Genomic DNA, 22,933 nt, shown 5'->3' on the forward strand with positions numbered 1-22,933 from the left:
TCCTCAGCCTGTTTAAAGCAACAGTTTATTTTACACATTCTGCTCCCTGGAGAAGCTACCACATAGCATTGTAAGGCTCATGGACTCTTGCAAAAGCCAACCACCGTGGCTCCAAAGCCAAGTCTGTTGCCTGCTGATTTTCGAAATCTGTGCATCCGATTCTAGGCAACACCACCGGGGAGTAAAATTCCAGTCACAGAACTGAGGAAAGACGTCTCTATGAATATTTGGTATGAAATTGTATGGGGATGCTCCGCCAAGGGAATAACTTCATTCATTCGTTCCATTGAGTCTGATGCGGGCTGCTTTTTCTCCACCAAGGGAAAAGTTTCCCAACTTTTCCAAGCACAGCCACAGCCCTGAAACAGCGAGAGACTTCAATATAAAAAGGACCACAGAGGAAGTTCAGATGAAATATGTGCCTATGCCGCCTTCATTACTGTACCGTGCACTGTGACTGCAGCCGGCAGGCGGGAGCTCAGAGGGAGCCCAGATTAACCCACTTCTGCTGAACAACCTCCCCGCCTTTTTTGGCACAAGAAGATTCCCTGTGAAAAGAAAATTTACCCTTTATGAAGTAAGTCAATTGACCTTAAACAATATTCACTATATCCCTAACTCCTGCACTCCTTCCCCTCCCCTCCTTTTTCAATCCCCCATTAGCTTTCTTCCTAAACATTGGTTAAATTCACTTGAGATTAAATAACCCTCACAACTCTAGCTTTGGGCAGGGATTCTTTTCTTTACCTAGGGCTTTATTCCCACCACACCACCCCCTCAGCTGAACCATATCTGCAAATTCAATGTTCATAAATTGAAAGGCCATACATGCATAAAGTTATATGCATGATTTATAAAGTAATGATTTTATGATATTTACACATCGTGTAAGGTATGCTATATGGTTTAATATTGAAAACAAACCTACCAAATAACATTCTCCCCCAATTGCTGATGAAGTGGAATATCAGAAGAACCAAATCATTTGCAGAAGGGCACATATTTTACTCATTTATTTGACTGATTCGACACATATCTTTTGAGCACCTAGAAGGTGCCAGAAATTGTGGTGGGGAAAGAGGAGGAGGCAGAGGGAGAGGAGGCACAAAGGATTAGTGGGATTCGGACTCTGAATAGCTAGAGTAAATGTGATTTATTAGTGCTGTTGTTATTTATAGGTGGAAAAGCATACGCACTATGCTTGGATCTGAAGGTTTGGCACAGTCTCACTGCCGGCTGGTCCCTTTGGACACCTTGCTTTTTCCCACCACAGCCTAGAGTCCAGAAAGCGTAGTATCTATTAGATCAAGTTCATTGCCACCCAGACCACCTGCATCTAATGATAGTGGAGAGTGGAATGTTCTTCTAGAAGCTGATGGATTTCAGATGGGATGATAAAAGCTCAGTCAAGATCCAAATCTCAATATACATCAGTCCATCTTTCTTCCCTTCAGAATTGTGGGCATTTGCTGTCAGACGGGAGGGAGAGTCTGCCACCACTGGGAGGACTACACAACTACTTCAGGAGTCAAATTTGAAGGATGGCTTTGTAGGTTTCTCTGAGACTCTGAGGCCATTATTGCTTAAGACTGGAAAGGCAGCACAAAACGCTTCTCTTTGAAAGCCATGTCGCCTCTGGGCTTCAACCTCTGGATAAGATGAAGAGAATCACTGCATAGATCTCCTGAGGCCTGGAGGCTGTTTCCTGAGAGTGGCAAAATTGCTCACTGATATTTTTTCTCCATAGTGTCTTTCTTTTTTTCCTTTCCACTAATACTCTTGCCTTCTGTGAGCGTGCCCTGCTTGGCACACGCACACAGCATTCACTGCACTGAACATGAGAGAGAATTGGAAAGGGAGGGAGGAAATGAATGGGCAAACCACTTTTCTGCTTTATAAACCAATCCCTGAGCCAGCATTTAACTTACTCAAAGGGAATATTCTTCCATTTGGATGCTTATGTCTTTAGAAGGGAAAGACCTAGCTCTGCTTTAAAAAAAAAATTAAAAATATTTGGAACCTCATTCATCGGACAAATCAAACATATGAATATAGATTTATTCACAGTATTGTCCATTGCTTCTACAGTTATCTTCCACTTCAATCATGTGTGCATTCTCAAGAGTATGATTCTGAAACCTAACTAATACCAAAGAAGCCCCTCTCCCACCGCTGCACAGGTACATCCTGCCTCCTGCTTGCAGAGGTACCTTGATGAACTCATTCGCTTCCTTGATTAGAGCCAGTTGGACAGATTGAAGCCATCAGATAAGAATCACTAGGTGCAGCAAAAAACATCTTTTGTGACCTTAAGCTCTGCTGGTTAGCACCGTCAGCCCTGTTATAAAAGCCTCAGTAGCTGCAGGACAAGGAACTGATAGAGTGAGTAGTAATGGTTTGTACAAAACCATTGCTAACATTGGAATAGAAGCTGATCCAAGTCTTTGCACAAATGTTCCCTTTTTACATGTGAAGAGTAGCACTGCAGGATCTGACCCTGGACTCTCCCTCTGTAACTGCCATGTGGCAGGAAACCAGGCAGTTTGAAGTTCTACTCAGCCTTATACTTAGCAACACATTACTTGATAATGAGGCCCCACTGGAGTTTGGCCTCTCCGCCAAGGCCCTTCATAGCTCTGAAAGAAAACTTCAGTGGAATGTAACAAACAGCAACCGAGCGGTACAGTAGAAGGAGAAGTGAACAGGAACTCCATAGGACTCATCTTGAAATTCTGCAAATGGAAGTTATTCTGGGAAGAGTTTGCCGCCTTTCTTTCTCTGCTACATCCTTTGCTGGAAATTGACTTTTAAGATGTCTTCTAACTTGAGTTTCTGTGAATCAAGGATAACTCAATAATGGAGTCTGGAGCTGACCAATGAGGAAAAATGCCCCTAGAAATTTTACTACCCAGGAGAGGAGGCACCACATTTATGGGGAGTCTCATCAGTTTTCCAGGATATCAAGTTTAGAATCAGGAGTGAAAATCTGCCAACTTTAGTGATGATAATGCTAATAAATGGCAGTTTACTATACCATCTATTAAGGACAGTTATATGCCAGGCATTAGATGTAAGGATATTTCGAGTCAACTTCACAGAGCATCAAGAGCTGAAAGAGACATTAGACATCACAGGCTCTAACTTCTTTAACAGGAAAGAAAATTGAGACCAACAGCAAACTCATTCAGAAGGCAGTAAGTCTATCATGAAAAAACAAGTTAACAAAATAGATACATAACACAAATAAAACAAAGGGTTGCATTGGCCACAGATTATAGCGCACTATGAACCTAGGATTAAGAGTAATCTAGTCTGCATACCTGGGTTAATAAAATAAATTCCGTCTGAAGAATAGAAACTTTACTTAATATTTCAGATGATTCATGACACCTAGGAGCCCAGGACAAGAGTTAATTCAGGGCTCAATACTCCCCCCATTGCATGTACTCTATAATGGGACTCTAATAGCTGACTAAAATCCTGCGGATTTCAGGAAGCTTCATCTTCGTCTCTGACCTGTTTGAAGTTAATTTCGATGAGCACAGTTGACCCTATTCTGTAAACATTTAAGTCTTACAGTGACAAAGTGGTTCCCAGAGAGCCTTCCAGTTGGAAGCCAGGTATAAAACTTACTTCCTTCAGATACAGAAAGGAAGTAACACCAACTGTCTGTTACCTTTTGGCTTCTGCCCCTGGTCCCAGAGTAACATCCCCTTCAGGATGGACATGACGGATGCATGTACTGTGTCCCCTCCACACCCCAGACTCAGGGCAAAGCCCCATAAGGAAAGGGTGGGAAAAAGAAAAGTGATAGTCTTGGGTCTTGGATCTTCACCCACCAGAAAAGTTAATCTGTCGTCACTGGCAGCAGCCCACCCTCAAGAGCCAAGACTTGTTCTCTCTGTAGTGCCTCTGGACCCTTTGCTCAAAAACAGTTTATTGGCTCCTTTATTCTTAAGTCTCTCAGAGAATCAGGGGTTGAATAACTGCTAACTCAACAACTTGATTTTGCTTAGGAAGACCAAGTTACATGGACCCCAGGTATTAAAACATTTTTTTTTTCAGTCCAGGCAGTAGCTCTTATTCATTGATGCCAAGTGATACATTATAATTCAAAACATATTCAGTATGACTTTTGCTTGTTTATCTGAAACAAGATAAGTTACGATAAAATTATTCTTCAAATAGCTGCATGAGTATATCCTTTAGGCTTATTTCATTCTGTCATTTACAAATCTGTCTATCCAGACCACCCATCACTCACTGTGGATGATATAACTTCATTCTTTTCATGGTGCATTCAGGATGTAGTTATCACACAGCCATTATGTAGCTATTGTTCCAGCAGCTCCCTACTAACCATCCCTGCCCCCTTCAGAGTTTAGTAATGTACGAAGAAAAGGACATCCTTGTGGCCCTTACCCCCAGATGTGCTGTAAAGATGTTTGTCAGTGACACACTCCAGAGCCGAACTTCACTGCGATAGTTTTCCTGAAAGAGAAACAGAGTTCAGTTTAAATTCATGCCAAAGGGCCTCATCTGTTCTTTCCTATTATGTATATAGAATAGGAGCAAAGTTTTATTTTCAAAAAGGTTACCTATAATTACAAAAAAAATTCATGGATAAAATTTCATTTTTCTAAAGGAAGTAGAGTACAATTCACCAGGAAGCTTGTCAGGGCTTTCTAATTTTAAAAAGTGGAAGATTTCCTTGGCTGTGGTTGCAAGTTCCCTGGGACAGCTCAAAACCCGACAACACATAAAGGAAAAACAGACTCTGCTTTAAAGTCTGGCAAGCACTATCCTTTTAAGTCCTGTGAGTGTCCCCAGAATATCAAGAATGTCCCCTAGAATATCAAGAATATCAAGAACTAAGAGCCCACTAAATCACTGCGAACCTCGAGGCAGCTTCTCTCTTCAATTTTCTCCAAATATGAACAGTGAAGGCTGATTTCATAGACATGCTAAATAAAGCTATAATATATATTCACTGTGTAAAGGCTAAATATTGCCTACTGTGATTGAAGATGAGACCAAATTTTAGGAAAATACTGTGCATCACAGTGCTAAAGTTGGATGAGGAAAACATCTTTCTCTAGTATTGCTGTACTGCTGTTTATTTATTTAGAAAATAATGAGAACATTATTTTGAGACCTGGTAACATACTGAACTGTGAAAGGTAAGCACAGACTGAATTCTGTGCAGAAAGAACCTGCAATATATTCGGTATCATTAATCATCTCTGGTTCTAGTCTTTGTCATACACTATTTTGTGTGTGTCCATTCAGAGACAAGTTGGCAAATTCATAGAATATTTGCATGTTGGCATTTTGGCAGCAAAATGAAAAATGAAAAGAATTATGTAGAAAATGTCAGCAATGCAAAGCTAGTGACATTCTATAAAAGTGGGCTAAGCATTATTAGAAAAAAAACCTTAAATGATGGTGGAAGTTAAGACTCAAGGGAGCTGCTGGATGCTAGATGCTGGGCGGAAGAAAAAGTTAAAACTTGTAGGCAAAAAGCTGACCACCCATGGGTCAGTAAAATATTCAAAGACACACCATTGACTAGATGAAAGAATTGGATCCACAGGGAATTGCTTTTTCATTTAATGCCCTGCACAGTTTGGAAAACATGTTTTCTATATAACTGTGTGCAGCGGGGGGCAGGGAGCTCTGGGTTGAGCAAATGGAGTCCCATGACTTGGAAGACGTGAGGTTACAGAGGTGGTCCAGGTATGTGCAGAAACTGATGGTTCTGAAGCAAATTACCTAATCAATATTCTATTATCCAGCAGCCATTTTTACTTACATTGGGTCTAGAATACTGCAATTTCTCCCGTGTTAGTCATGCTCTTTGTATGTTTAATGACAGACTCTGCCGAATGGAGTCTACGCAGGAAGAAGCCTTTTTCCTCCTATAAATGCAAAGTCTAATTCCCTAAAAATATCTGGATCAAAAAGAAAAGAAGAAACTGGCGAATGTACACAGCAAGGGGGAAAGCCAACCCTGTCACACTGACTAGAGTCATGACCAAGAGTGATCTTAGCTCCGGTCATCCACAGAGACAGTGTTTACATAGACATTTCAAAGTCCTTGCAGGTCACCCTCATATTTACTCCTCACAGTCACACGCCAAATACATGGGGATGCTGGCATTATTCTGACACTGTCATGGCCATTGCAGTCACATTACAGATATGAAAGGTGGGTGCTCACATGATTTCTCCAGCTGCACACAGCTGAGTGAGTGTTAGGACTTGGACTAGAACTCCGGTTTTCTGAACCCTGTTTTTGTGCTCATTCCACCATCCCAGAGTTACAACAAAGTTATGCCCTCTAAAATATATATAGTTCTGTCCCATCCCTTTCTACATTTACCAGTCATTTACTGTGGAAAATTCTCGTGTTGTTAGTTGAGGAGGAGAGACTGGAGAATTCAAAGTTAAGGGCTTCCTGAGGTGTCTTCCAGGAGCAGTTACCTCTCACCTCCTCCATCATCTCCTTTCACCTCCAAGTCCAACCATTTCTCAGCTCCATCCCCAGGTGCATAACCAAAAGTCTCTAAGAAAAAAGCATGTGTGGGATTCACTGCGTCTAAAATGCTTTCCTCCTTTCTTCACTGAATTCAGGTTTTCTTTTCACTTGCTAATTATCCGCATCCCTGAAACTGCAGATGTGATTAATTGTAATGTACTCATGATGGTGAAATTCCACTAGTTTTGTGAGATGCCATTGTGAAGTCTTGTTGGAGTTTCTTATAATGAGCATGCTTATAAAGGATCATCTCCAGGTTCCCAGTAAAATGGTTCATTTATAATTGGGTTCAATTATCAGGGCAGTTCTTACTTAATGTTCAAAGGTGCATTTTTAACACTAGATGCTCTCCTTATATCAATTACACCTCAATAAAACTATTTTAAAATTGTATTCTCCTACCACATACACCAAATGCATGTAATTATCAGTAGAACTCTGGGAAGCACAGAAAAAGACTCATGCAGAAGTAAATGGGTAGGTGACAGAGGCCACAAGCAAAAGTCATCATGGGCAAGGTGGCATTCACTGGTCTCCTTCTTCCCTTTAAGGAAAATTCAATTTCTTCACCCCCACATTATCCCCATTTTCTTCCCATAGCTCCCTCTTTCTGAGTTGCCTACCAGTTTTTTATTCATCACATGTCATCTTTCATCACCCTGATCTTTATAAATAATAATGAAGAAAATTATTTAGGACAGCTTTGAAAAAGGAAAAATAGACTAATATTTCTATTGCTGAAACGTAGCTATTTTTATACTTACATTCTCTCTCCTAGTCTTGGTCTGAAAACAACCATATCCTTATTAAGTTATAAACCTAACACACACATACTTTTATATTCTGCATTTTTCACATAATATATACTATAAATATGTCTCCATCATTTTTGTAATTATCATTTTAATGACCATACTCCACTAGGTTGATGTATCATAATTTACTAAACTCTATTGTAAGACATTTTAATGGTTTCCAATTTTTTATTGTTGTAAATAATACTGCAGAGAACATTCTTCATGAATAAAGACTGTGTATTTTACGTTTTTTTCCTTAGGATGAATTAACATCCTTTGGGTTTCACTCCAAAAATTAGAAAATAATTTGCAGCTTTAAGCTCTAAGGGATCAGGCACATAATTTAAACCAGGGAAGTGGGCCAATAAATATTATGAGTGAATCAGCTCTTACCTCAACTCTGCCAGCATCCCCCAGATTGATTGCCCTAACTATGTCTATTGCTGCATCCATCTATCTGTTCACCCACCCACCCATCCACCCATTCACCCATCCACCCAGCCATCCTTCCATCAGCCAGTCAGCCAGCCACTCAGTCAGTCAATACCAGTGTTGAAGACCAGAAAACAGGCCCTAAATGGAGCCACTTATGCTAAGCCCCACAAACTAAGACTTCATTACAATATTGGCTCTGTCAGAAATGGAATTATAAACCAGCCAACCAGGAATCACCTGATCAGCCTCAGTTAGGTAATCTGCTTGATAATCTCCACCATCCCCTATAGGCAGGTAAACTTGCAGCAACTGACCTGCTATTTTGTTTAGTATAACTTCCTGCTTCCTTCTGCCTGTAAAAGTCTTTCACTCTGTATAGCTCCTTTCTATCTGCTCGACTGGGTGCTGCCCAATCCAAAGAGATCTTTGAAATGTACTGAGTTGAATTTTGAACACTGGGCTAGGTGCTATGATCAATGACTAATAATAGAAGGCCCACTTTTACAAACCTTTAAGCCATCCAGTGAAACTCTTGAGCTCTTACATTATTATTTAATGTGTCTAATTGTCCGTGCTAGGTGCTGCCATGAAGAGAGTGGAGGTGGGCGCAGGGAGATGCTGCTGCTGGAACGGTCCAAGCAGTTTCACGGAGAAGATGCTGCTGGGGGTAAAATCGTGAAGGTAGGTTGGGGGGTGGATTCCGACTAGAATGAAAATGTCAAGTGATTCTACTATTTGGTACACTTCTCAGTGCCATATGTTAGGAATCTTTAGATTTTTTAGGAAAATTTTTATACTCTTGATATAAGAAACCTCCAAACCTGTTGAGAATTTTTATGAGTTTATTGGAGCCAAACTGATGACAATGGCCAGGAAGCAAAATCTTAATGGACTGAGAAATGCTCTTGAGAATGGCAGTTCTGCAGCTTATTTTATACATTAGAATAAAAGAAGGAAACATAAGGAGGGTTGTATGAAACTCACTGGTGGTAGATTAAGAAAGGGGGGTAGGGAAAGCAAAGCAGGGACCTCTCTGGGACTGGATAAAGAGTAAAATGGAGACACGCACTTCCTTTACATTGGTGGGCACAGGACAGTTAACAACTAACATTTACAGCACACAGAGATGGTGTTTGGGGACAAGGTCACAATGAGGAGCTCTGTGGTCTCCAGCTCTGTTGCAATGAGTGTGCCCTGAGGGGTAAGGAAAAGGGGAAGATTACTCTGACATTTCAAAAGTGTGTCAGCATAGGTAGATGCAAAATGATGTTATACATGCTCACATACAGAAAAGACTGACCTTTGTCAAGGAAGCTGCAGGCCTAGGCTTTTAGTTAGGAATTCTTACATTTAGACTATCCTATGTGGTTACTGTAGGTCTCTGAGTCTGCAGGTTCCCCATACAGGCCCCTCACCCCTGGAGCTTGTCAGGTTTATTATATGTGGCCCCCTCTTTATCCACAATACCTTTTACCAAAGTTCTTCAACTTCTGAGGTTGAAACTATCCATTAATCCCTCTTCAACCAATATCAGTCACTATGACTTTGTGTCTTCCCTTAAGCTCAAAAGTTAATTTCTGAGAAAAATATGAGGTTCTGGGCTCTTGGTTAGATTATGGATTAGGGAGAATGACTCTGTTCTCTGAGCCATTTAAAATCCACTGAAAATAATCTTCTAGTCTTCAACACGTGGAGAAAACCAGGCTTGGGCAGGAAAATGGAACACCATGAACTTTCCCAATAGAGGGTGCCAGCCAGCCAACAGGGTCCCCAAGGTGCAGCCTTTGCTTCCACAGAAGCCAGAGAATGGGGAGGGGAGACTTCCAGTGAGTCCCGGCATCCCCGACCAGTGCTGGATAGGTCTATAAACTAAGTCAAAATTTGCTTGACTCTCTACAATCTAATCAATAATATTAGAGACCTTACTCAAATGAAACAATCAACAAAAATCACCAATTTCCTCTCTGACAAAGAAAGGCCATTTCCTTTACTCCTCTGGGTCTCATTCAAGTTGGTTTTCTTTTAAAATAGAAGATGCTTTAGGGGTCTCAAGTATTGTCTCTAAAAATGTCCATTTCTTTCCTTTCACTCTTCCCTTCTTTTCTGCTGAAAGTCTTTACTACTTCTTGTCTGCAGCTTTAATTATTTAATTTCTTCATTGCATTATTTAAAGGAAATACAGTTTTGAGGATGCAATATGCATGAAGGATGAGTCGATACAAAACAGCAAAAACCGTCACACTGCACTGCAGCCGATTGTTTAATACAGAATATATTGCAATCTCTAATCATCTTTTCTATTAGCATATCTTCCTGCAAATATGGACTAAATGACCATTTTTCTCACCATGCCAGATAAATATCAGTGAAGAAAAGACCTTCAGGAGCTTGAGGAAAGGTGACATGTGTGAAAGCATTTCATTATATTTTGTTAAAAGCATTTAGAAATGGGTCAAGATAAAGACAAGACGAGAAGTGCTTATCCCAGCATTTCAATATAGAGTTTGCTTCTAATCTTCCTCCCAACACAAGAATAAGATGGAATAGCAGCAGCAATGGAACAGAAACCCAGTTTGTAAAAGTGTGTGATTCTCCTACATCTAGGAAAACATTCTTCAACCAAAATTTTAATTACATCAAATATAAAAATAAATATGCATACACATACAAAAGTCCCTTTCTGATTGGATCAGTATAACTTTATTGTAGAAAACAGTAAAATAAATAGAAATACTCTGCACCCTCACCCTAAACACATCTAATCACTACCTTGGCATATATATTTCTCTGTCTCTCTCTATATTTAGATATAGCTGTAGACATATATGTAAACACATAGATATAGATAGCTAATTGTTTATGAAAGGCCTACATTGGTGCCTATTTTTGCTAACCAAAAGGAATCTGAAGCAGATTTTTCTTTTTACATGACCATATTATGTAGGTTTCCCAAAAGCAAAGTGGTGTAACTTGAGCTTTCTTAAAAACACCACTTTCAGATGTTGGAGGAATCTGTGTGTGTGCATTAGGCAAATTATATATATGTACATCTATAATGTATACATCTATATATACACATGCATATATAGGCACATGTAGTTTTTTATCCTAGTTTAATATTTTAGTTATTTTCAGTTACATTTCAAATATATTCCTTTTCCCCATTTATTTTTTAAGTTTGCTTTTTCATGGCCACAAAAGAGTCTGCTGTGTGGATGTCATAAACACACATACACCCACTGTATATACACGTGTCTACAACCATTACTCTATGGCAGACAACATAAGCAGTTTGCAAACTAGGGGAGTGGTTATGACTGACAACACTGTCAACATCTATATAGAGGCACATCTCCTGGGTCATTAGCTGTCAAGGTCAAATCATTTTTATAGAGCAAGCTTCACAGTCTCTGAATGACCCACAGCATAGCCCGGTTCTACATGGAAATCATAAAATGTCAAATAATTTCCAGTGAAGGTATATTGCATAGTGTGTATTCTGAAATCACACTGAGTTCAAACTCCAGATTTACAGCGTGTATGATCTTGGCTTAAATTCCTTAAACTTTTTATGCCTGTATTATTATCTGTAAAATGGGTATAATTCTAGTATCTGCTTCATAAGTCTATTGTGAAGATTAAATAAAATAGTTTATAAAAATGGATTTAGCAGATTGCTTCACACAGTAATTTCTTAATTGAAGTTGGCAGTAAATGTCATTTTTATTCATATGGTAAATAGTCTATGAAATACTATACCCATAGCAAAATGCCTCTGGATACAGGCTGTGAAGTGGTATTCCAATTTTTCTCTGTAAATATTTTACAACTTTTTCATTGGCATACATGTGAGAAAAGAACAATTCAGCATTCAGAGATTCTGTTGGATCGCTTTTGTTGGCACATCAGCTGTCACTCACCTGCCTTTCCATGTTACACCACAAAAACTAAATCCTATTGACCCCCTGGGTGGTCTCACGCAAAGATGAGACTGAGATGGCACTGAGTCACCCTGTGCAGAATACGCCTTCTGATTTGCCCAGACCCACGTGTGTCCCCTTCTACACAGTATCCGCAGAGACTCCTTCCAGGTGGCTGGCAGGAAGTAAGCAAAGGCCAGGGCCGCATGTTGAAGGGTCGTAGGTGAGGAGAGGCTGCTCTCTCTGACTGGATTCATTCTGGAGGTTCTGTCTGGAGTAAGAGTGGCTGTTGGTGGTCAAAGGTCAGAGTGATGCTAAATTTCCCCCCTAGCAAAGCTGACAGGAGAGAGCAATTTCAACAGATGGGCATATGGGTATTAGCATATTGCAGAATTAGGAATCTCATAGGGCTCTGTCTAGAACTTCCTTCAAACTCCACATCATTATTCATTTATAAATCTTCAAAATCCAAGCAAGAAACAAGTGTTGGCAGAAAGCTGTTCCCAGAGCTTTGTCCTCCCTCGTCTACAATGGACACAGACAGCGCTGTTGCCGACTCCATGCTTTGCTTTTCCTGCCTCCCTCTCCATCCACACACATACAGAGACTGAAAGGGAGACTTCTGAAGACGAGGACCGTGTCCAGCGCTATTGTCTATCCCAAGTAACAGGCATGGGTTAGGTGCCCAGTAGCTGTCTGCTGAATGAATAATTCTGTAGCCTTCCATTTCTGACATAGGCTGATGGCTCGCATCAATTCCAGGAGATGTGTTGATGAATTAGTGATATCAGCAAGGTTTAAACGCCTGTCTGTCCTGAAGTATTTATGAATGGAATGATGTACCTGGGGTCTGCTTCAAAAGAATCCAGGCTTTCTGGGGGGGAAGGGGTGGTGGCAGAAATTGTGGACATTGATTAAAAAAATGGCCACATGCTGATAACTGCTTAACTTAGGTGATGAATGAGGAAGAGTCAAATACAGTATTTTTTCTACCAATCTATTTGAAAAGTTCTATTTATTTATTTGAATATTTTCATGGTATAGAATACACACACACACACACACACAACCATAAGACAGAACACAGAAAAGCTCATCCTAGGATTGCTGACTTTATGAAGCTGGTATCTTAGAGCAGGGCCTGCACTGGTGGAATTTCTTTTTCAGCACATGACTGTTATGTTTGGGGGAATACGATTTGAACGAGGCTCCATGCATAGTTTGTTCTGCTGTGAAAGGCTAGCTCCCACTGTTGGTCAGCCAAAGCCGGTGGGATTACAAGAGCTAGGTGGATAAAAGTCTCCTTTATATGAGGACCCAAAGGCAGACATTGAACCAAAAATAAGAAGAAAGAGAAACAAACTATGAGCTACAGAAAGAAAAAGAAACAAACTATAAGCTTCAAACGTTTAAAATCTAGCCAATAAAACTCATCTGTAAAGTCCTGGGAGAGGGCAGCATGAGCGAGGTGCTAGTGCACGCGTTTATGTTGGCCACTTCGCTCCCCTAAACACCTCAGACGGCTCTAATTAGTCCCCTCGGAGCAGCAGGGGCTGGCATTCTAGCACACAGTTGCCCCACGCCAGCCACATGTAATCCTGAGACACTGCACGTACATGTTAAGGGACGTGAGTGTCCTTCAGATTTAAGAGTCTGATTTATTAGGCCTAGAGCTCTTCATCGTGGCTGTCCATTAAAATCAGTTCAAGCACAGAGGAGGAACTGGGTACGGGCATATTTTAAAAGTTGTCCTGGTTAATTCTTGTTAGACAAATATCCTGAAAGCAGAAAGACGGCTGCTTCAAGACATCAGTGGTATTGAGGAGTAAGAAGATGAAATTTGGTAATTGGTCCCTGGAGTGGAGGCCAGGTGTGCTGCTCATATATGTATTCCCTCTTCACCCTTTCAGGACTCCGGCTCTCATTCCCTGGTTGTCCTTTCCGAGACTTGCAGCTGCTGTAGGCTCCCTTCACCCTGATTTCTGCCTGGAAATTGTTTCAATTCCAGGAATCTCCTCATCCAAGTTTGCACTCCTCCCCAGAGACAGTCCCTGTCTGATGCTGGCACAGGTAAGAATGCACACTCCCCTAGCTTCAATCTGTGATGTCTATGAAAGCCCCTGTGGGGGCTTCGGACCTCCCTGTGGGACCCTCCCTGCTTCAGACCTCCCTGTGGGACCCCCCCGAGCTTCTCATGTAACTGCATCAGAGGTTAATTGTTCCTCTAGCCAGTCCTTCTCGGGAAAGTCTCTGTCTCCTGACCCTGCCTAATTCCCTTGCAGGTGTTGTTCTGGAGAGCGCTCCCCGGTAAACCAGCTCCCTGGAAATCTCTGTTCCAGAGGCTGTTTCCAAGGGCACCTGACCAAGGTAGTGATGGAGACTTCCCCGGAGTACTGCTCAGCCTTGGTGCTCACTTATCTGCATTTCTCCAGTGGGGACAAGAAGTCTCAGTGTTTGCTTTGCTAAGGGTGATTATTTACAAAATCAATTTAGAAATAAACTAGAGCTGCTTTTCCAAAAGTCTTGTCATGTCTGCTGGTTGTAGTAGATGAAAACTCGAGGCTATGGTTCCTAATTAATGTACCCAAAGTATTGTAAGGGTGAAACACATTTATCTCAGTGTTCCAAATCAGTCAGAGTAAAGTAACATGAACAACTGTGAATGTTATTTTTCTCAGATGTCACCAGCATCATTGCGGGAATATCTGGGTGGGTTTTTTTTTTTTTTTTGACTATTCAGATTCGTGATACTGCTTTATTTTTTCCAAACACCCTCATCTCCTGGTTTTTATTTGCACGGTCAGTGGGGGCAGACGGATATGTGCTTCCACTGGGAAGCTGTGTTAGGAATAATAGATCACTCAGTTCATGGAAACCTAATGAGTTATTCACAGACAGCAGAGACTGAGTGTATCAGTCTGCTGACCTTGAATCTTGTTCTGAGCAGAAACTCTCTGATTTGTAGATTTGAGATTATAGGATAGGCTGAGAGGTAAGAGGCATGGGCAGGACAAGAAGTGTCTGTGGGGATCCAAGAGTTGAAGTCTTTCTCTCTGGTCCCTGATGACTTCAATCTGCATGGAGCAGAGCACGATTTTGTCAGTGGTGGCTCTCTTCACAAGCTTGTGAGAGCCAAGAGCTTGTAATTTTCTTCACTATGATAAGCAAGTTTCAAGTTGTACCCAGTTCCAGAACAAACAGGGCTGTGATTTGTGGTTTACAAGTTGGGTAGGTGACTTCATTTATTCTTGCTGATCAATGTGTGGCTTAGGACACCAGCAGCATTGACGTCACCTGAGAGCTTGGGAGAAGTGCAGGGTTTTGGCTCCTGGATATAAGTCAGAGTGTGCTTTCCAACAAGATGATTCTGAGTTTCTGCTAAGTGTGCAGGTGATATTGATGCTACCGGTCTACTGAACACATTTTGAGCGGCAAGGCTCAAGAGAGTTCTATCCTATTTTTAGTAGTGACACATAGTCACTACTTAAGTGACTCTCTTCTGAGAGGCCCCAATGCTGTATACTCAGTGCCATGACAGGCCAAACAGTGAAGGAAGACAATTACACAAGGTGCACTGTTCCCCACATGATGATAGGGGATGGCTGTTCCCCAAAAGATGTGGGGAGTCCTTGTCTTATGGGTCACACTGCTGCCAGGTATAAGAACTAGAGCTTATAGCTCAGCCCTGAGAAACAGTTTATTGCCCCACAGAGAACACTGGCCAAGAAGCAGCTTCCGCGTGGGGGACAGTGTTGCCTGCCTGCTGAGGCTGAGAATGGCATCTCTACCAGCTGTTTAGAAAGTGGAAACAAAAGCAGGAGAAAGTGGAACCTTGAGAAAAGACATCACAGCACAATGTAACTAAACTTCTAAAATGTAGAGAAAAGGCCCTTGACTGGGAGAAGGGAGACCTGGACACTGGATCGGGCTCAGTCACCAGCCGGATGCAAACACTGAAAGGTATTGTCCTCACTGGGTTTCGTCGGTAAAATCTTTTTTTTTAATTGTTGTTCAAGTACAGTTTTCTGTCTTTTACTCCCATCCCAGCCCACCCACCCATCTCTCCCCACTTCCCTCCCATTTCCATCCCCCCTAGTTTTTGTCCATGTGTCCTTTGTAATTGTTCCTGTAAACCCTACCCATTTTCCCCTGAAATTCCCTCCCCTCTCCCTTCTGGTCACTGTCAGCCTGTTCTTTATAGTCAGTAAAATCTTGCCCAGCTCTTCAGAATCCAAGAACTCATTCTCTAGAATTTGCTGCAAAAACTGCTCTTGCCACAAGAGGGAGTTCTCTTTCTGAAATCATAGACATCCTGTTATTGCCTTTAATGAAATGATTTAGGCAAACAACATTTGAACCCCCAGGAGTAAATAGTCTTTCAAAAACTATTAAAATAGGTTAAATGATTCATATTTTAACTTAAATTATGACTACTTCCTTGAATGACAAACCAGTCAGCAAAAACATGGATTGCAAGCCTGTAAATGTACCCCAGGAGGCTGCCCTGACTTTTCTCCTCAGCTTCCTTAAAAATGCCATGCCTGTTCGGTGCTTTTCTCCTCCTTCATGAACCACAAATCCTGGGGGGGCGGGGCAGGTTGTCCAGGCCCTAAGAGAGAGGTTGTATGTGTCTGAGAATAAGTATGGGACACAAGAGGTGTCTAAGCAATGATACAGAATTCTGTCCAGGAATAAACTGGTACATGAGGTGATAGGAGACACCGCCTCGAGTTCCAAACATGAACAGTCAAATATTCCATGAAGACTCATGCAATTGCCTCTACAAGAGATGTTTCAAACACCTGAGTGATAGGTGTCATGTGAGCTCAACCCTTAGCTAAGGAGCTGAGATATCCCTCCATTTGGAGCTCAGAGAGCCCTAGTTACATAACCGATCTCACCTTGTTTGTTTTCCTTTTTCTTTCTGTTGTCAGAGTTTTCCAGTCAGTTGACCTGCCTTCACCAGGTAGAAGACAGAAAATGGGGTGCGACATTTTGGCAAGGGCTGCGAGAAGTGGAAGCATCAGCCGACGTTTGGTGGGCTTCCAACGGCGCCCCCGCCCTGCCTCTGACTCGAGGGGTGTGTCTGAGAGGTCTGTGCACTCTCGGTGCCGAAGGCCACTCTCAAGGCCATCTGTCCAATGTGTCCCATAGTGTACACAGTCTTTCATTCACAGAGCTGGATGTTATTTAAGCTTATCCATGGCCATTGCAATAACACTGAATCCAAGGGAGGAAGGTGGTTCCCTTTTCAGGTCTCAGGCACTTCTTCTAAAGGCCTCAAGAGAGATGCTTCACTCTTGTGCTGGAGTGTCTCTCAAACCCCCTCTAACAGCTGCCAATCTCCTTGCGTAACGAAGAGGGAGACCTCGAGAACGAGAGCCTTCAGGACACATCACCAGCTCGCAGGCTCTGAGGGTGTTGCTTCATTTATTGTATTGTATATGATTGTTGTATCTGTGGCAGTGAAATTGGTTTCCATCCACGGTGACATCAGATTTGCTTTTTAAGTAAAAAATGTGAGTGGAGTTACAGAAAAATATCATGTAAGTAATAGTCTAGGCGGTGCACAAATAAATCAAAAGACTAAGCAGATGGTACAAGAAACGATGCGGAGGGACTTGACAATAAACACCCGGGTCTATCTTCTGACTGAGTATTTCTCATTTGTGTGTATCTGCTTCTATGATGGGATTGACCACTCATGGGTTACTGCAGCCAGGCAGACAGAGAAAAACAAATGTGCACTAATTTCCTTTGAACTCGTCAAGTTTTTACTTCATTACATATATTAAGTAACCAATACTGCTCCTTGGAGACAAACAGGGGAAAGAGGAAAATTCCTTTTGTGCCAAATAATACAGTTCTATGTTAAGTCCCATTGCAGCCCACAGGCAAAACATAGCTTCCAACGCCATTTCAAAGAAGGCTCTCTATTTCCATATCCCTGTAACTCAGAGTTAATAGCCCTTGGTTTACCTAATTACAACAAATTCTTTACAATAATAATCCTTACAACTAGTGTTTTCTCTGGCCCTGAGCCAGAGACTCAGTAAAGTGAAGACCTAACTGTTATTCCCTTTAATCAGGAAATCCTTTTTCTATTACCTTGGGTATTTCTTGTAATTTGTATGTTTATCATCAACCAGTACAATCGTACTCCTTGAATTGTGTGAACACCTTGGAGGCAAGCTGGTCTCTCTCTGTCTCTCATTCCTTTACTGCTTGGAACAGTGCCTGCACTTCAATAAACATTTGTTGATTAACTGACAGATTAATTAACTGCACTGATGGGAACAAGTCTTGATTTGGGGATTGCTCGTTTGTGTAAAGCCACTGGAACATCTGCCCTGGGTAGGTGCACATCCCAGAATTGGCTCTGGTCTTCGAGAGGGAGATAAGCGCACCCTAGCAGGCTACGCCCCACTTGAGAAATGATGGATTCCAAAGGATGCCAGAGGTTATCTCCTCACATTGAACAATGAAACTATCTCAGGTGGGAAAATGCCTAAAAACTGTCCAAGGCCACCAGGAAAGCAGATTGGTTGGCAACTCAGTGCATGTCACTAACAGGTACTGGTAAGTGTTCCTCTTGTGAAATAACACAGTTTTCAAAGTCTCCCGAGGTTATCATGATTTCTTGCTTTTGTTTTCTTTTAAACATTCAATGGTTTAATGCTCACTTCAGGTTTCATTTTGCCAACAAAAACAGTTCACTGTAGTTCCATGGAAAATATAAAATCAACAGGAAAATTCAGGATCACAGAATTGTTGGTGTGGAAGAGACTGATCCCTTGAGTCTCACCTGTAACCACAACATTTCATTTTCTTAACAGATATTTACCTGTCAGAGAGCGCAGGCAATACAATATGTAGTCCTTGCCCTCAAGGATTGTAACCACAGCTGAATGGGGAAGACAGACAGGTGAGCGAGTAACTGCAATTCATATGTGTCATAGGCCCTCTAAGAGGAGAAACTTCAAGGTGCTGGTGGAGCAGGGGGTGGGGCATGTGCCCAGTCTCTCAGGGGTGTCCAATCCCGAGGCCTGCGGCCGCATGTGGCCCAGAATGGCTGTGAATGCAGACCAACTCGGAATTGTAAATTTACTTAAAAACGTTTTCCTGCTCATTAGTTTGCATTAGTGTTTGTGTATTTAATGTGTGGCCCAAGACAACTCATCTTCCAGAGATGCCAAAAAGCTGGACACCCCCCCCCCCCTCCGTGAGTCTGAATGAATAGTGGGGGCTGGAGGGTCAGGGATAGCTTCTGATATGACATTAATAACCTTGAGGTCTTGTAGGATTCAGCCAGTAAAGATGAGTAAAATGTTCCGTGAAGAGGGAAGAGCATGCTTTCCTTAAACAGGTCTCATCTTGTTTCCATTCTCAGATTGTCTGTTACTTTGCTCTGCATCCTGTTTCTCTCTGTACAGTCTTGCTAAGTCATTACAAAAGGTCATTGCTGAAGGACTGAATGCACATGTCCCTCCCAAATTCATATATTGAAGTCTTAATTCTCAAGGCAATGGTATGTGGAGGTGGAGACTTTGGAAGGTAAGCAGATCATGAGGTGGAACCCTCATGAATGAGATTAGTGCCCTTATAAGAAGACTTGAGAGAAATGATCTCTCTCCACCACGTGAGGGCACAGCAAGAAGGCAGCCATTTATAAACAAGAAAGCAGGTCCTTACTACATAATGAATGTTCAGACACCTTGATCTTGGACTTCTCAGCCTCCAGAACTGTGAGAAATAATTGTCAGCTGTTTAACAGACCCTATCCACCGTATTTATTATTATTATCTATGGTGGTGATAAACTTCAGTCCATAACCCTGAAGGAGTGTAATCTGACCTGCTCCTTCCAGTCTAAGAGAGCCATAGTGCCTCCTTTATTATCCCAATAAAACCTTTTATAAACTGACAGTAAAGTCTGGTCAGGGACCCTGAAATTGCCCTTGAGCCAGGTGACTGGGTGGTAAATAGAAAACCTACACTTGCTCCCTTCCTCTAGATAGCGTCAAAGCTAATGCTGCTGTCAGTGGTTTGCCCAGTACATTGCAATGTCCAGCTTTTAGAATGCTTACAGTTTTCAAACCTGCTTCTTGTTCTCAGATGACAAGCGACAAAAGTCTTCTAGAATTATAGGCCGTCTTTGGACAAAGAAAATTACAAATGCTTCTGGCTGGTAGTGAGAGGGGAGTAGTAAGTGACAATGACCAAAATGCCTTAGAAGTTTCCCCAGGAGACTCTCAGAAGATGCCATCCATTCTTCAGGGGAAAATGGAACCACTGCTTTGAATTTTTTTTTAAAGCATGCTGATTTTTGAATAATTTATAGGATATTAAATGCTGTGCAAAGTTCTTTTGCTTGTATTTTTAAAAATGCTTTATATTTTGAATATTTTAAGACTCAAAGACATTACAAAAACAGCATAAGGTGTTCCCACATACCCTTCACCCAGTGGCCACCAATGAAAACATGCACCCAACCATAGTAACTTGTCAAAACCAGTTTTCCTTAAATATGTTAACTTTCTCCAATGGAAGTTTAATTTGTTATACATTTGTTCATTTTTCAAGCCATTAATTCCGCAAATACATAACAAAGGCTTACTCTGCTCCAAACGTGGTACCAGGCCTAGTGGACGCGAGTTCACTACAACACGGTTCCTTCCCTCAGGGAACTGATAGTTGTGGGCTGGGGGCAGCAGCCCATGGCGGTGTGTACGTCCAAGGACACAGAAGCATCCTACTACCAGCAAACGGAGGAGAGGCATCTCTGTAGCACTGTTTGCCCAGGAAGACGCCTACAAATATAAGCCAGATTAGACTTCTAAGGGATCTCCTAAATTAAGCAATCTTTAATTACACAAAAGGATCAGGAAATATTTGAAGCAGAGCAATTGCAAGTATTAAGTCCCAGAAATAGAAAATGGCCCGATTCATTTGGTGAACCAACCTGTATCAGTTTGGATGGATCAAAGAGCATGTATACGCTTTGGGTAAGTGGAGGCAGGGAAGGGAAGGAAGAGACAGCAGATGAGTTATGATAGGCAGTCAGGGGCCAGATCGTGAAAGGCCCTGTTTCATGAATACCTGGCTGAACTACCTTTGAAAGTTAAACTACCTTTGAAAGTTAACTTACAGCTCAGGGTAAGCCATTGGTGGGCTCTGAGCTGAGAAGCGATATTACTATATTTGCATTTGGGGAGGATGCCCTGACAGCATTATGGAGGATGCATTTAAGAAAAAAACCCAAGGGCAGGGAGATGGGAGTTAGGAGTCCCCACTCAATATAAAGCTGAGGAGAAGGACCAGGCCAGGGGCAGCAGGAAAGAGAGGAGGCAGAAGCAATAGAATTCAGTGACTGCTTGGCCATTGGGGTTGAGGTCTGAGTGAGAGCAAAAGTCCGGGCTGACATTGAGGTCTCTGGATCTGACCACCGGGTGATATGAATGCACACAGAAAATAAAGGAAGGAGGAGGACAGTGGACAAGAAACTTAGCTTTGGACACTAAACTGAAGTGAAGTTGTCTGACTGACAATCATTTGTACTGCAAGCTCCTCCAATAATGTCATTCAATATCATTTTCTTATAATGTTGTTGAAACGCCATAGGAACTTAGCCTGTGGTAAAACTGGTGTCATTATATTTCATTTCACTTAAAGTCTCGGAACCTATTGACAGCATTAGCAGGAAATTACTGTATATGGCTGATATTAGTGATGAAATATTACTAATTTATTATAGCTTACATTTTTCAGTACCCGGTTAGAGCTGCAGACTGGTCTGAGGTGAGACAACCAAGGCAAAGTAGAATTCCCATGTTTTCATTAATTTTGTTCCTTTGACAATAGTATCTTTTCATCAAAACAACGGCTGGGGGGCCATCACCTTCGCTCCCCCAGAGTCACGCACATCATGGGTGCTCAGCATTTCCTAAATGGATACACAACTGCTCTTCTGGTTTCTTAGGCTATGTGAGCGCTGTCCACCTTTATCTCTCCCCCCTCACCAGCTGACATTCCGTCTGTATGACCCCAGTACCTCCTCTTCCCTTTCTTGGAGCCTTGACAGAAGCCACTAGAGGGTGACATGACAACACCCACTTAAGTGGCTCAACAGAGAAATCCTTCCTCATTCAGCAGAATGGCAGGGGATACTCAGCCACCCACATCCATGGAGAAGAGAGGGAGGTGGTCTCACCAAGAGGCAGAGCATGTGATTGTCACCCCACTGATGCCACCACTAACACACCAGAGACATGAAACTTCACATCTCTGGACTCTGTTTTCTCACCTGCAGAATGGAACACAATACTTATTTTTGCTCACCATTTCTAGCCGTATGAAGTTTAAGATATTACATAAGGTCCCCACTCTAATAAAAGCAGCATGGTAGCATGGCAAAGAGTAACGTTTTTAAAGTGCAATCTTACATTAGTTAAGAGTTAGCATAAAGGTTTTCATCTGAATTTTGGTAAGGATTTTGGCAAATAAACTCCTTCTGCTGATATTGTTAAATTATAACCAAATAGGAAAAAACTTGGCAGCATGTATGAAACATCAATTCACTCTTTTACCAACTAAACACATACTCCTTGGGTGACTGGTGACACAAGTACAAAATAAAAAGCTCTCCTTCCTGAGCTTAAGTTCTAATGAGGTGAGGACGGCAGAGGCAAGCACACCTTGTCAGAGGGCGCTAAGCATCGTGTGGGTAGAGTGTCTGGCACCACACGCTATTAGTAATCATCACCATTGTCCTCATCCCTGTGTTTGTGCCACACTTGGGGCTTCCAAAGCACTTTCCCACTCATTGTTTCATTCTTCACATCAGAGGGAGGACAGATGGTTTAGGAGATAGGGAAATGGAAGTTCAGAGAGGTCAAGCCCGGGAGGCAACCTCGTGCAGGTGGGTGTGGTCCAGGGGTAACACACAAGGTTTTGGCTCCAGAAACACTAGCGCCCAAGAACAATCTGATAAAGAGATAAGTAGTCGTGGATTGACAAGTTGATTGCATTTAAAGGAAAACCCAGGTAACACTCAAGCAACTGTGTATGTTTCTCCACTTATCTCTCATTGGTAGGAAGGGCTTTGCTCTCAATGAAAGGAGTTGCAGGAATAAGCAGCAGGTAAGAGGATCCTTTGCTGTGATAAGATGTTGAAAACCTTGGCCTCTTCTTTGAGCCTAGACGGACACTCCCAAGGAAATCCTCTGGGGTGGGGTGGGGTGCAGA

This window comes from Artibeus jamaicensis, unplaced genomic scaffold (assembly GCF_021234435.1).
Source record: "Artibeus jamaicensis isolate MK-2021 breed Jamaican fruit bat unplaced genomic scaffold, CSHL_Jam_final scaffold_1964, whole genome shotgun sequence".
NCBI classification, from domain to species: domain Eukaryota; kingdom Metazoa; phylum Chordata; class Mammalia; order Chiroptera; family Phyllostomidae; genus Artibeus; species Artibeus jamaicensis.